At 41.9% G+C, this 14,984-nt stretch overlaps 1 protein-coding gene across 2 annotated transcripts in view; it reads right to left on the reverse strand.

Moving 5' to 3' along the window:
• Window positions 1-14,984, reverse strand: part of SEMA4G (semaphorin 4G) — a 105,133-nt gene that overhangs the window by 58,191 nt on the left and 31,958 nt on the right. The window lies entirely within an intron of this gene.

Raw genomic sequence — 14,984 nt, forward strand, 5'->3', positions numbered from 1 at the left:
TTCCCCCAAAATGGGAAGATGCAAAAGACAGGCTGGATATCTTGCTTTGACAACATGATTCATCTTTATTTGCCAAGCGTTACTGTATCTTGATTTGCACCCCAAGCCTCTTTCCACTCCTTCTTCAACCCAAACTGCTGATCCTCTCTTCACTCCAGCCTCACTGGGTACTCTGCATCCCTCTTCCTTTTGCCTCCGCCCACCACACACACAGATAAACACATCTGTCCACTTTCATTCCAGCTCCACTAATATCCAGTAACCACCTTGCTTGTATTCATCTTTGGCCTATATTTTATATTTTCCTTCTGCTTCATTTCAAGCAATCAACAGTCAGCTGCCAACTAATGTGTCACATGTGGGAAATTACCTTGGGCCTCTGCATAGCCATTCATAAGACAGACCTGGAAACAACCTTTAAAGGCAAATATTGCTTTCCCTTCTCTTCTCTGAAAGTTGCCCTCATTAAATCCCAGGGCTACAAAAGGATTTAAAAAAAGAAGTACTAGATTCTCCAGGGATGGATCCCATGTACTATAGAAATTGAAAGCCACTCTGCTAGAGAAGGAGCAGCATTGCAGATTTAGTTAGCTATCCTATCTGCTTCTTTAAATATCATACATTAAACATTTGGGCCTAAACGATTCTGGGAAAGGCAACAGGCTAATTATGAGTTATTCTTGTCTTCCCAGTTTTATGTAAAGCTGTAACTATCCCAAACAGAACATGAGGAGTGCTTAAATAAACGTTGTATTGAGAGGATATTTAGCATTTTTATGCCTTGCAGCATCAGTGCTTTAATTTGAACCCACATGAGTAATAACTGTTTATTTCATCCAAGGTCTATCACAGGGCTGGGCTTGATCTGAAAACTCCTCTTAAGAATTACCATGTACCTCAGCATTCCACCCTAGTTACTACTCCTCTTTTACTACTTAGCCATTTTTAATATCAGGCACTGATACAGCAAAGCACTGCACACATACATTATCTCAATACCTTTTACATCTACTTTGTAAAGTAGGTTGGTATTATCACCCCCATATTTCATGAGGGGGTGGGTGGGCTGAGGTTTATGTGAGTTTATAGCATATATAAGATTTGAGCCAGAAATTTCGCAATTCACGGTAAACTTTTGAAAAGTTGTGGGTATGAAGCTCTTCAGAGGAAAGGCAAGATACAAATATAACAAATAAATCTCCACTTGCTTTCTTTGTTCAGTACCTACTTTCTTTCTATAGGCTAAGTAAATAAATCTTTAGCCCAAATGAACATATAATGTATCTCAGAAGAAAATTCAGGAAGAGAAATTCAAAATAACTTCAAAAACAAACAAACAAACAAACAATGTACTGGGTCTACAGCTTATAGAAGTCACTTCTGCAAGAGGCTAAATGGAAATGATCAGGATTCAATAGTTTTCAACGCCAGTTGTCACACCAGATCAAGAGCTGGTCCCATCCCACCCACCTGCACTGAATCTCAGAATGTGTCTAGCTTTAAAAACTGTCAAATGCATCAGGAGGTACAACAAGAGCCCCAGAGTTATAATGGGTCAGATCAAAAACAACCAAAGCATTTCCAACCTACAAAGCTACTGCAGCCAAGGAAAATCGTAAAAGCTGGAAGATGTTTTAGAGGTCATCTAGTCTAACCCCTGCTCACTACAGGATCTACATTGCAGGATGCAACTATAGCATCCCTGACAGATGATCATCCAGTCTATGCTCCAGTGACAGAGAGCCCACTACCTCCCAAGATAGTCCTGTTCTACTGTCAATCACCCTATATCAGTAGGACATTTCTTCTCACGTTTAGCCATAATCGACTTCCTTGCAGGCAATTTTCATGGTCCACAATACAAATGCATCAGCACAATTCTGCCTTCTGTTGACATTCCCAGCACAAGTACTGAAAACTATTATTACTATGTGAGCACAATGGAATCAACTATCCGTCATGAGACCAGCAATACATCAAACCTCATCCACCAGTGAAATCTACTGTCTCCAGAATCCAAGGCCAAATGTTGATTCTGCATCAGAAACAGAAAATTTCCTTAAGCGAAGTGGCAATAATCCAGAGTAAACGTCATGCTGCCTTTGTAGAGGTTGCCAATACCCCAAGGTCAGCGTGATGTTGGCTCACATAATCAACACATAGGCACGCAAGCACAGCATCCCAGACACACAATCACTACAATAAATCATGTACAAGAGTGTTTCTCGAGAGCAGTTATTCAGACATATGCCATATTAATTAGAACGTGTTACAGCAATGTGTTGAAGAACAAGGTAAGATGTGGAAAGAAGTCAGCAAATTCGTTTTTCTACCAGTTAGGGAAAAAGCCACAAGTTTAGTAGGTGAATATAACTGCTAAAAATACGTGTGAGCAGAGGACATGTTCTGCTCATCTCATTTCCTCTGAATTATGTTATTTAGTACTCTCTAGTCATATTCAGAGATCTGTGCCAAAATAATTAAAGTTATGCATACGTAAGTATGAACATTTCCATAAATGTTGTTTGCATAATTATGCTGATTGCTACAGCTGAGAATGGTCTTGGGTGGTTGTTTTTTTTCTGTTTTTGCAAAATTGGGAATACCAAATGGCAAGATCTGGGATAGATGAAGAGGAAAGGTATATAACAGTGGAAAAAGAACTCAAAGCCTTGGGAGGGGAGGCAATAAAACCCCAACTTCTGTCCACTAAGGTTTCCTTAGGTCAACCTTCCCCAAGCTCCAGAAGTTTTAGACTACAACTCTCAGCATTCCTAAACATTGGCTATGCTGGCTCAGGCTGATGGGAGTTGAAGTCCAAAACATGTGAAGGGCACCAGATTGGGAAAGGCTGCCTTAAGCATTGCCAGGAATCTGCGTTCAAGATTGACCACTGTGCAGAGCCCAGATGGCTATCTGGAATACTCATAGGTTGGTCATTATAAAAGATTTCCGGGTCAGGATTTATTTTCAATTTATTTATTTAGCCTCACCTAAGAGAGGTACTGGATTTTTGTTTACTTCTCCTAGCTTATTTACTTGAGTGAAGGAAAACTATGTTCTCCGATTATAGCATACAGATCTTATCTGGAAGGCTGATGTGTGGCAGGAGAGAGAGAACTCTCTGTAAGTAGAAACTAACAGACCAGGGAGAGGGCTGAGCTAAAACCTTTTTTTTCTACAAGTGCTAGTTTTTTGGTTTTCTGTTTACTTCCAGTCAGGCTGTTCACACAACATGCGAACCCACACTCAGTGGTTGAGTGTGGGTTCTTTTCAACTGTGACTTATTTGTTGAACTGTGGGGTAGCGTGTTGTCTGAACACAGCCAGGGTGGCTTGTTAACCGTGCAGTGTGAATTATTTTCTCAAACAAGCCACCTTGAGAATCCATGGTTTGTTGTTGGGTTCTTCAGGGCGCTTAACAAGCCACATTGCATGGTTGACAAGGCACCCTGGCTGAGTTAAGACACCCTGCGAAAACTCACCCTGCAGAAAACGTGCTGCATTCAGACAACGCACTAGCCCACGGTTCAACCAAACAGCCCACTGAGTTTGGGTTAGCATGCCATTTGAACAGCCCCAGTGTGTCTTGTTTTGTTTGTGTTTGACTCTGGGGAACATTATAAAAAGCTATTCCTCCCCCTACTTTGAAGTGGTGCCATCCACTGTACCACCTCAAGATTCTGCCTCCTCTTTCCAGGCCATTGCCAACAGAAACCAAACAGAATTCCACTGAGGAGAGACTCTCAACACACACACAAGTGGGACTCAATTAAATACAAACCAAATATTATTATTATTATTATTATTATTATTATTATTATTATTAAAAAACCAGCACTGTAGTTCAATATTGCTGTTCTGAATAGTTGCATCATCATATCCATAAGGAAATTAGGAGGTGCTACAGAAAGACGAGGCATACACAGCCCCTTAATGGAGAGTCTTGGGGTGCTCCTCCTCTATGTAGGTGAATTGGGATGGAGAACAGGAATAGCAGAGACACCTGGGCATGTAAAAAAGTACAGACTGCAGTACAGTGGAGATTTCATAGGAAAGGTGCCCATGGTAGGCTAGGACATCCCATTGAACCCACAGCTGATTCTATTAAATGGCAAAGGGTGTAGTTTTTCTTCAACAGTAAAGCAATTTGTAATTAACAAGCTGAAAGCTAAGCAGTTGTTCATAGTGCAAAAAGCTGGAAGAATGTTCAGGGTCGTAGAGTGATGTAATGGGCTTACAAATACTGTGATACAGCAGTTGTGCAGAAGCCAGTGGACCGCATGCATAAAACCACAGCATTTCAGAAGAAAAGTAGTCTATTTGAAAACTGGGTTCCATGTCTAAGCTTTGTGATCATCAATAAGCAAGACAAGTCTATACCCAGGAAATGTAAATTCACTGTAAACTCAAGAATCAGAGGGGGTTGAGCCGGCTGACTGACCCAGTAACTGACGAACTGAACTGGGTGTTTGATACTGAGCCTGACGGTACTGTTCAGAAGCCTGTGGACCCCAAGACAGGACCCTCATAGACACCTCTCTTTGAGCCAAATTTGCTCAAAGAGTCAAGTACATCCTGCTCCACCATGCCTGCCCAATGGTACAGGGAGCATGCCAGATGGCAGGCCACAGAAAGGTAGAGAACTGGTGCCCCCCCCCCGACTATAGAATGAGCTCCCCATTGAGGCCCACCAGCTGCCAACATTGTAATCTTTTCAGTGCCAGGTTAAAGACCACCTTCAGCTCCCAGGCAAGTTAGCACTCTCAGCTAAGGAAGCAGAGCACCCTGAGGAAAGTGGGTGATGCTATGGCCCTAGTTGAATGGCCATGTACTTGGACGGGGGAAGGGAGACATGCAAGCTGGTAAGCGAGAGGTATAAGCAACACCACCCACTTAGCAAAGTGCCATGAACACACAGGATGCCCTTTTTCAGGCCAGAGTAACAGACAGACAAGGTGATGTTCGAAAGGATGATGTTCATTGTAAACAGAACAAGAGGGCCCATCTAACATCTAAGAACTGAAGTCTGACCTCCAACAGGGAGGTATGTCAGGGAAGAAAAGACAATAACAAGATATCCTGAGCCAGATGGAAATGTGAAACTACTTTGGGGAGGAAAGGACAGTCTAGATGAAGAAGTATCTTATCTCCCCATAATATCAGGAATGATTGATCAAATCAAAGAGCACAGAGTTCAATTGCTCTGAATGCTGAAGTAATGGCAACAAGGAAGCCCACCTTCAGAACGAGGAGCAATAAGTTGGCCTGGTGACTGGTGGATAAAGACTGGAGAGGCCCACAAGAAGTTACCTTGCCCAGGGCCCCCTCAAAGGTGGCCCCAGCCCTAAATGGTTAGTCTACACTGTTTGCATGACTGCCCCAATAGTGAAGGTTTCCCCTGTTAAATAGTGGGAATGAAGTCCTTGGGAAAACTCTTCTCTCATTCTTTTGCTCTCACTCACTCATTCACTCACTATCTTCCTGCTGAGACCGGCCTAAAAGGATACTTGTAGTTGCAGTCGATACCATCCAGGAGCAGAAAGCCCAGAGGACATATTCCAGATAATCATTAATTTATTGAAAATGGTTTGAAGGAAGGATTTTTGGAAACTAGGTAACTAAAGATTTTGAACTATTTTCTCTTCTTTTAAGATTGAGGGCTATGCAATTCTGCTGACTTAACAACAAACCAATGTTTTTTATTTTACAGCATCATTGTGCTTATAGATTGAGCCTATCCTTAACCACCTTTATGGTACTACACACACTGATACGAGAGTGAGGGGAAACACCAATTAACAAAACATCAAGGTAAAAAGAAGTTAAGCAGACAGGTGAGTTAAGCACCCATGCAAAGAGAAGGTGAGTACTACTCACAAGAGATATCATTTAATAATCATCTTCAATTGGAACTGGAACAAGGACACAGCAGAGGGAGCTAAATCCCAGGAAGATTCCTTTAGAAACTTACATTTCAGGAGCTAAATTTCAGGGTAGAAAATATAGTAGAAATTTGTAGTTCACGCATCTCTGCTCTAGTGGAAGAGCAGTTGGAGCAAACCTCCACTTCAACCAGATTTTTATTACTCACCACTCCAGAATCTGTTTAGATGTGGAACAATATATAAATGTAAATAAAGAAATAAACAAATCCAAGTTTGGAAAGGGGGTAAAACAATAACAATATCCTAATGCTTAGCTCAATATTGGCAAGGGCCAAAGACCAGACCTACCGGAAAAGTTAGCTTATAAACAAAAAGTGTAAGCTTAGCTTTCAGTTCAAGCTCAGTGTAGGCTATTTTTTAGGTCTTTAAGTGCAGCTCACAAGCTAAAGTTTAGGTGTAGACCTCACTCCAATTTAAAGAGTTCATCTTTTAGTTCACTTTTAATAACCAGGGTGTAAGTCTAGAAAAGTTCACATTGAGGCAGCATTGTGAGTCAGGTCCTTGCATTCCCAGAGGGGTTTAACTACATCCTCACCTTAATCACTAACCATCGGCCACATTACATTGTCCACATTCCCAGGGGGGTCAACTGGCCTAGTTTTCCACTTATTGGGGTTTGGTGCAGTGTAGCTGAGTCACAACACTGGTTTTTTAAATAAAGCACTTCTAATTTAAATGGCTGCAGCAGCATTTTGGGTGGGAGGGGGCAAGACTACAAAAGTATGACAGGCTTATGAGGGATCCAGCTCTAAGAGTGCAAGGGAGAGCCCCAGTTTACAAAGGATCTAAAAGTGAAAAGTATCAAAGTAATAAGAAATTAAGCAGACAAGGGAGTTAAGCACCTGTGCGAGTTTAGCAACAAGATGAGGAGGCCAGGATGATGATTAGGAGACTCTTCCTCACCCCCTTCTGATAGTAAAAACCAGCCTTTCAAATAAACAAACCCAAGAAAGACAGACAGCTATGAAGGTAGAAAGCTGGCAACGTTGCGAGGGCTGTCTAGTGTATTGCACAATGTGACAATCTGCCTGCTGGACAGACGTCAATGCAGTGACTTCCTAGCTCTCAGACAACAAGTTTGTTCTCTGGAGGCAAAAATATCTGACATGGAGAAGGTGAGAGAAGCAGAGAAGTTGGTGGTCGAGGCCTTCAAGGATGATAGTGATGTCCCACTCCCAAAGTGACATCTCCTGTGCTGTCACAGAAAATGATGGTCTCATGGAAGGAAGGCATCATCCTGAGTAAGAGGGAACTCACTCTTTGGGGGATGAACAGGATCTTCTTGTGCTAAGATTATGACTCTGGGGGAGGGGTGGTCCTGGTAGTGAGCAATGTTATCATTTAAGAGACATAGGCAGCTGAATTTATGATGGCTGTATAGACCACACGGCAACTTGCCTGCTTGGTGCAAAAGCTGTGAATGTTACAGTCATGGTGCATATCAATACCAATGTCATAAGGAAAATAGTTGAGTGAACATGGAAGCCAAATTAAGATTGCCAAGTAGGAGGTTGAGAGCCAGGACCTCCAAGGTAGCTTTCTCTTAAATGCTACCTATTCCATATCCATATCCAGCTAGATTAATGAGGTGGATGAAATGGTGATATACGGAAGAAGGGGCTAGATTTGTTAGGCACTGGGGAATATTTTGAGACAAGCTGGGCCTGTACAAAAGAGATGAGCTCCACTTGAACTAGATTGCTGGCGCTTAACATGAAAGGGGTGGCAGAGCAGCTAGGGCTGAGCAGTGAGGTGGCCAAAATTTTAGGTGACATGAAATTATTCAGGGTGGTAAAAGCAAAAAGGGACAGTGAAGATCTCTAAAAGGTTCTCTCCAAACTGGGGAGATTGGGCACTAAAAATGCAAATGCAGTTCTGTGTAAGCAAACATAAAGTAACACATATTTGGGTAAAAATCCTAACTTAACATTTACCCTGATGGAATACGAGCTGGAAGTGACTGACCAGGAAAGGAATTTTGAAGTTGTAATGGTTAGCTAAATTAAAACTGGCTTGTTGATCCAATTTGTGGTTCTAGTAAAAAAGGCAAGTTCCTTGTTGAGCATCATTAGGACAGGAACTGAAATTAGACTGCTGATCTCATTCTGCATTTCTACAAATTCTTGGTGTGATCACACTTGGAATACTGCAAATAATTCTGGTCATCAAACCTCAAAAAAGATACTGAAGAGCTGGAAATGGTGCAGAAAAAAACAACCAAAATGATCAAGGTCTGGAGAAACTCCCCTATGAGGTAAGCTTACATAGGCTGACCATATGAAAAGGAGGACAGGGCTCCTGTATCTTTAACAGTTGTGTAGAAAAGGGAATTTCAGCAGGTGTCCTTTGTATGCATGCAACACCTGGTGAAATTCCCTCTTCATCACAATAGTTAAAGCAGCAGGAGCCCTGCCCTTTTTTGTATCTGGTCACTCTAGTATAGCCCCTGCAGCCTTAACTGTTATGATGAAGAGGGAATTTCACCAGGTACTGCATGCCTACAAATGACACCTGCTGAAATTCCCTTTTCTATACAACTGTTAAAGATACAGGAGCCCTGTCCTCCTTTCCATATGGTCAGCCTAGCTTACAATGTTTGGGGCTCTTTTGTTTAGAAAAAAGACAAGTAAGCGGAACATAGCAGAGCTGTATATAATTATGCATGGCGACAGGTTTTTGCCCTCTCTTCCAATTCTAGAGCCTGGGGTCATCCAATGAACAATAGGAGATTTAAGACAGGTAAAAGGAGGTACTTCACACAGCACTTAGTCGAACTAGGAACTTTGATAGTTACTAACTTTAAATAAAAGTGGATTAGACAAATTCATGGAGGATAAGACCTTCTCTTCTGCCGCTCCCAGACTATGGAATGCCTGCCAGGAGAGATCCACCAGCTTAATAATCTTTCTGAACTTAAAAAAGCTATAAAGACAGTTCTCTTCTGGCAGGCCTACCCAGCTGAATTTTAAAATGTGTTAAAAGATTTTAGGATTTTAATAATGTATTGGTTTTATGTTTTTAATGAGTTTTATGTATTTTATATTTTTGTATTCAATGTTGTTCCCTGCCTCGATCCAGAAGGAGAGGTGGGTAAGAAACCATCATCATCTATGGTTACTAGTCATTGTGGCTATATGTTACCTACATTAATCGAGAGGCAGTAGGCCTCTGTGCCAGTTGCCGGGTAACACGACTGGGAGAGTGCTATTGTGCTGATGTCCAGCTTGTGGGCTTCCCATAGGCCTCTAGCTGGCCACTGAGGGAACAGAATACTGGCCTAGATGGGCCTTTGGCCTGAACAAGCAGTATTCGTCTTAGGTTCCTATGATATACAGCTGCAGTGATTTTATATCCAAAATAGAGGCATTTCCAAAGGACTATAAAAGAAAGCCTATTAAGTGGTAGTACGTACCATTGTTTTACTGAGGTTTTGAATTTTAAATGAGAAGCTGAAAAAGGTGAAAGATGATGTGAGGGTAAAAAACCCAAAAAACACACACCCTACTTGGCTCCAGTCCCACTGCACCCACGCCAATTAGCACAAATCCCCTTGGATCAAATGTGGCTTCCAGGGAGGAGAAAAGCTACAGATGGCAACCTTCTGAAAAAGCTATTTAACAGGTTAGCATCTTCTCTTAGAAAACGAGGCACAGGGCAGGAGAGATGAATCTATCTAGGAGGTTTCGACAGGCTCATTAGTGCTGGTTGCAGGCTACACAAATTTAGCCATGAGTTATGCAGAGTTCGACAGACGCTGGCAGGAACCCACGCAAAGAAAGAGCAGACATCTTTATTTGACAACTTGAAGTATGTTTTCAAATCAGAGAAAGAATGTATTCTTATGTTTTTGCTAGCTCTGAAGTGCTGCCCCCACATGCTCATTAGCAAAAGAAACTCCCCTCATCCCACCCATTTTCATGAAGTTAGGGTTTGTCTGGTGATGAACATGGCTGGGATACCATTATCAGCAGGAAAACAGAGCCAGCCTTCGGCTTCTTTCCTAGTAATCTTTCCATTTTCTGGTTGTCCCTCTCAGTCAGAGGTGGGGACGGGGAGCCTTTTTCAGCTGGAGGGCCACATTGTTCAGGGGTGCATGCCAGTGGGGAGTGGGATGGGGGGCAGAACTACAGTATTTTCATTACAGGTCCCCCACATGCACACATCCACAGTATCCATCCATCCACAATCCCATCTCTCTCTCCCCCTTCCTTCCTAAGCCTCCTCTCCACAGTACACACACAGAGTTGCTAGCTACATTTTTAAAGTAATGTATAGTTTGACCCTGAGTAAATAGGCCAGCAGTGCACTCTGTAAGCCTCAAAAGAAGGAACTCAATACAATCAGTGCTCCATTTTCCATTTGAAGCATTTGAACACAGAAGGATGCCGCTCAAGAGCGATTGTGAGGACTGCCCTTGGAGATCACTCGCCTGCTGTCCCTTTTAATCCAAGTAGCAATTTTTTGTCCATTCTAAGGGGCTTTCAGACAGCAGGCAGGTGAAGGCTGGGCAGAGAGGGGGCCAGTGGGGCCAGTTGGCATGGGCCTACGATTTTGAGGGGGCCTACTCCAAGTCCCCCTGGGCAAAGTTGCTTGCTTTTTCTGTTGTTGATGAATTTGCCCCCAAAAAAGCATGTAAAGCATTTCTGAATGTGATGTCTTATATACATCTTGAATAAAAGTGCTTGCCATTACTTTTTTAATAAATCATTCTAGTTCATATGTATTTAGAACTGATTAAAAAATACTTAATGAGCAGTTTGAAATGGGTTGGGGCCTACATTTCCCATCTGGCCCAGGCCTACCAGCTTTGCCAGGCCCTTGGCAGATGTATGCAAAGTGCTCGCTACTCTGTTCTCCCAAACCATTATTTGGGCTTCTCTTTCCACTACTGCAAGACATGATGTTTCAAATAAGATATATACCAGTTTAAAAATCCACTGATTTTCAAAAGTATCTCCAGAAAGCTAACACCAAGGACCATCCCCCCAAAGGGAAAATTTTCAACCCAAGACCATAAATTAAAAAGAGTAATGATTTGATTCAAATGAGCGTGTGTTGCTCATTCGTTGCACGGTATCTAGACATCTTCTCTCAAGGAAACACTTCCATTGTGGATGTCGTATTTTCCCTGCATTCAAGCCCATAATATATTACTGGTAAAGTAGTGCTATTTTTTCCTCAGCTACTTAGCACTATAAATTGCAATGCGCCATCCGAAACAAGATTGCACAAGGGTCATGGGCATCTACTGGATAATGCCTGTGGCACTGATGAATGACACAACTCTTCTTTTCACCTTCACCCCAAGTCGTTGTATTACAACCTTACCCCAGCCTGCATGGAGGGCATCTGCAAGAGAGCCAAAACTGAGTCTCCCAAGGAAAGTGGTGACAAATCTTTGTCATAATCACCTTGCACATGAGACTTCAACTGGACTGAATGCCAAGATTTGACACACCTTACCTTGCACCTAAACAAATTTTAGCTAACGGCAAGACCCCCTCCTTGTACACTGGAACACACATCCAGAGTTCAAAAAGAGAGAGAAGGTTCAGGAGGACATATGTGAAGGTTTGAGCTCTACAGAGGCAAAGTAAAAAGGTCAGGCCTCAGAGGCCTGGGGTATACTGTTGATGGGGGGTATCCTTGTGAAGAGTAGTTTCATTTCCCAGTTAAGTTTCGGTTTTTCAAGGTTCAAACAGTACTTTCAGTTTTGAGGGAAGAGGTTATAAAAAAGATAGGAGAGAGCCAGCCAGAGAGAGCAGGTAAGGATGAGAGCATGAAGAAGAAGAAGCTGGAAAAGCTTAAATGCAGCTAGGGTAAAGGTCTTGCATTTTTGCAACATTTATTTTCTTTGAACACCTATCTATCCCTCAGCTCTATTGGCTAAATACCTTTACTTATAATTTCGTTGTTTTAATATTCTAGTAAACTGTTGTGTTAATCCTATAGTGCCTGGAATGCCACTCATGCCATGTCTATAGCCTAAACCCCACGTTATTGAGAAGGGGAAGGTAATAGAAGGAAGGTGGGACTCTTAAGGAGACAAAAGATCATTAAAGAGTTGCTCAGGGGGTCCAGGTCATAGAAGGAGCCCTGGCAACATGACATTTCCACTCTTCCTAAACATCAGCTGTCCCTTCTTCAGCAAGGCTACCGCTATACACTAAGGCAGGGGTGTGCAGAAGGTAGGTCTCGATCTACTGCAGGGGTGAGGAACCTTTCTCAACCCAAGGACTGAATTTCAGCTCTCAGGGGTGGAGTTGCATCCCAGTAGTGGGTGGGGCCAAAGGTAAAAGGCTGGGGCCAAAAATAACAGCATAATGGAGCTTAAAGCTCTTACTGGCCACTGAGATTTGTAATTGTGCATTGCTGCTGTTTTTATCTGGTTGAGCTTTTATATTGTATTTTATATTATGGTTTTATACTGTTGTTTTGTACTTTGAATGTTTTTAATTTTTGTGAACCGCCCAGAAGCTCCAGCTATTGGGCGGTATAGAAATGTAATTAATAAATACTGCCAGTAACTAAACCTTCAATCATTAGAATGGGGGAGGGGCTTCACAAAAGCCAGAAACCCCCAAAATATGGTGGTTTGCAGAAAGGTGGTGGGGCCAAGGAAAAAGAATGAGGCCATCTGGGGAAACCAACAGGGCTGGATTGGGACCCCAGGCCTGAGGTTCTACACCCCTAATCTTCCGGTAGGTATCTGAACGATTTTTAGTAGATTGTCAAGGCTTTGACACCCAATTTGGGTTTAATGTGGTATTTTTAAACTTTTAAAGCTTTATATGTTTTCATCTGTTGTATTTTATGGTTTAATTTGAACTGCCCAGAGAGCCTCGGCTATTGGGCAGTATAAAAATGTAAAAAATAAAATAAAAAATAATGATTTAACAACAGCAGCAACAAAATTACTCCCCTCCTGCCCTAAATTGTAGTGCAGAAATCAAGAAAACCTAGGGCAGCCTTCCCCAACCTGGTGCTCCCCCCACCAGATGTGTTGAATTACAAGTCCCATCATCTTCCATAACACCAATGCACCATCTCAACCGTCTGCAACATTGGGATGGGAGGGAGCTAGGATTGTGCTCTCAAGTTTGCTAAATCATGATCTCTTCAACATGGCTATGCCACCTCTCTTCTCATTAGTTGCTTAAAATTAGCCAGCAGTTCTTTTGATGACATTGAAAAGAAACAACTCAGAAGAGATCATATTTGTTTGTTCTGAGTCCAAATATGGAGAGAAGGCCTGGCATTTAATACCTGCCTTACCAGCTTGAGGCCTGCTCTATTTTTGAATCAGATGCTGGCTAGCCTAGCTAGGGCTGCAATGAGTCTACACTTCCCTGTTAAAATCCATGCAAATATTCTAGTGAATCTGCAATTTGAGATGCTTGGTTAATAAAGATATAGCTACTTAAGCCATGAGAAGCATGGTAATCTTGGAAGACAACCTTACGCGGCAGCCCTCTTGGGCAAATTCAGTTTGCTTCCTCATTGGCCCAGGGCACCCTTATAAAGCACCATTCTCAATTCAGTACGTTGGCTTTTGTTTGATCTGCTATATAGCATCCCTTTGCCTTGCTGCTTCTTGTTTTTAGTCTCCTGCTCCTACTTGTGGTTTCTGGGTGCTGGATAGTGTGTCCCATCTGGTGATAGTTTCTTGAGCAGAAGTCTTCTTTCGCTCTCATGTGTCGTCTCTCCATAGCATCCAGGTTTACTTTTGACGAGCCTTCTCTCTACAACTCCCGTTATCCCACTGCCTGCATAGATGGGTGTGGTAGTCCAATACACCTCAAAGGCACCAGGTGGTAGAAGGCTATTCTTGACTTTCACTTTGCTCTCTATTGCCTGATCACCTGATCGAGATGTGCCATGTACTTCACATGCTGAGCAATTATCCTAATGATGCTGTAGTTAGAAATGAATATACTCTGCTTGGGTATGATGGCTTGTCCTATGTGGGAACACGACTTGGCATTCTGTGAAAAGGGTCAAATTTGAATCTAAGCTTTACTGCCATTTTTGGAGAACATTCCATTGTAACAGAATGTGGGGTGTGGTAGTATATAGACCCAAGACAATGCTTTAAATATACTTTATTTGAAATGACCACAAAACAATTATTTTGTGCTAAAAAAAGAAAAGAAATGTACAGCACTATTGCATATGCAGTACAGTGGTAGCAGTGAAAGGATGTGTGGGTTCAGTTTCTTGAAATTTTGTTAATCAAACCTTGCCATTTGAAACCACTTCCTTATCTGTGGTCTTCACAAATGCCGTACTATTTATTTGCAAGGAAGTAGGGTTATTTGCCATTACAGGGCTTCCCCTTCTTTGGCTACAAAGATGTATATTTGCTGATATGATTAAGCATGTGTTTCAATGGGCCTTATGGATAAGAAACAGTCCCAATTTGGGGATAACTGTCTCTGGTACTTGAGAGCCCCTATTTTGCCTTTTGGAAAAATTTGGGAGATACCTCTAAATAGTTTTTATTAGTGTTAACTCATAGAATCTGCAGGTGTTGGACTTATATCTGGATATGGGGCAACTGAATCTTTATGCTACTGCACATGCATGCCCATGAACACTACAGCTGCAATCCTGTCTGCATTTACCTGGGAATAAACCTCACTAAACTCAACAGGATGTATTTCTGAGTAGACAGGTATAGGGGTTGTGCTGTATGGCAACATGATAGTATGCAGCCTAGCATTTCACATTCTACAGCTGTTAAGTTATTAACTGTTGATAAGAGGAAAACTGTGTTTTGACTGGTGTACCTTGTTAGCTAAAAAAAAGAGATTTTTTTTTCATTTTTAATAATACCACAGGCTATTGCACAAATAAATGAATACAACAGTCAGAGACAACTTTCCTCAACATGGTGATGGAGCTTAAGAAATTAACTATGCTATGATCTTAAAACATTTGCTATTTTGAAGGCCAAATAGTATGTGATTGTTCAATATATAATTTCAATTCTACAGAATTGTATGCATGTATCAATAGCAGGGTAGGGAGAAAAATA

The sequence above is a fragment of the Elgaria multicarinata genome, chromosome 8 (assembly GCF_023053635.1).
Source record: "Elgaria multicarinata webbii isolate HBS135686 ecotype San Diego chromosome 8, rElgMul1.1.pri, whole genome shotgun sequence".
Classification (NCBI taxonomy): domain Eukaryota; kingdom Metazoa; phylum Chordata; class Lepidosauria; order Squamata; family Anguidae; genus Elgaria; species Elgaria multicarinata.